Source organism: Echinops telfairi, unplaced genomic scaffold, assembly GCF_000313985.2.
Source record: "Echinops telfairi isolate 266 unplaced genomic scaffold, ASM31398v2 ScPeMD7_1;HRSCAF=3_0, whole genome shotgun sequence".
Lineage (NCBI taxonomy): Eukaryota > Metazoa > Chordata > Mammalia > Afrosoricida > Tenrecidae > Echinops > Echinops telfairi.
This window is the reverse complement of record NW_022103896.1, coordinates 16,239,252-16,240,437: the sequence shown is the minus strand read 5'-3', so window position 1 is coordinate 16,240,437 and position 1,186 is coordinate 16,239,252.

Below are 1,186 nucleotides of genomic sequence, written 5' to 3'. Positions count from 1 at the left end.
TTCTTTATGGAAGTAGAACACCCTATCTTTATCTCTGGGAGTGGCCGGTGGTTTCGAACTGCTGACCTTCCAGTTGGCTGTTCAACATAGAACTACTATGCCACCAGGGCTCCAGCCATATGCCAGCCACCATGGTATGACAATGCATCAGAGGCGTGGTGGAATTATTAATGAAGTGATTATTATTCATTAAGCTTGGTGGAAGCATTGCAAATCCATTTTAAGGTGTTCTTTCTTTTGTCACAGGAGCTCTGTGTAAGTGGTGCATGTGGGTCTTGACACAGGCAAATGCTTGACAGCGAATAGAAAGATTGGTGGTTCAAACTCACTGGCCACTGCCTGTGATGTGAGTCTGTTTCTGCAAAGATGTACGGCCTGGGAGATGCTGCTGGGCACTTCCACTCCATCCTGTAATGTTGCCATGAACCAGCATCTATTTGGCAGCAAGGGGTTTAGTTTGGTTTTGGTTTATTTGGTCAAAACCCAAAATAGTCTTACTGCTTTTTGACGTTTTCATCATCACTTCATTAAAATCTTACCACAGTTTCCTTATGACTAAGCGATACAGAAAGACAGACTTCCCTGCCTCGAGCACGCATCTGACTTTGCTTCTTCCTGCTCCATCTCGTGACCCTGGCCTGTGCCCCATGCCCTGCCACCTCTCCCTGTAATGCTCTCACTTAATCTCCACCTGTGCCTGCTGGGCTCCTACTGCTCTTCAGAGCCGACCCCAACTTTTACCAACACGTGTGTTTCTCATGGTTCCTCTGCCACACCTGGAGCTGGACTTGTTCATTTGCCTCTCATGCACCAGCTTCCCGTACTCTGTCAGAGTCAAGGGCACACTTGCTTCCTCATTCTATTCCCTCTCCTGGGAACATGGGCAAGCTGGAGACCCACACCCTCCTGTGAGATAATTGGACAGTCCCTCACAGAAGGGCCATATGGAAGGGGCCATATGTCCGGGGTGCAGCAGAGCACTGGTGAAATGCACAACTATCCTCTAGTTCTTTAAAACTTCCTCCTCCCGCTATTATGGCCTTAGTTTTACCTCCCTAATCTTGCTAGACCTGTGTACGTACATTGGTACAATCAAGATCCTTCGATGCATGAAATCCAAGATAGATAAACCCCTTGGAAACAGTAAAGGGAGTTATGACTCCCTGAGGATGTGTTAAGGGCGGGG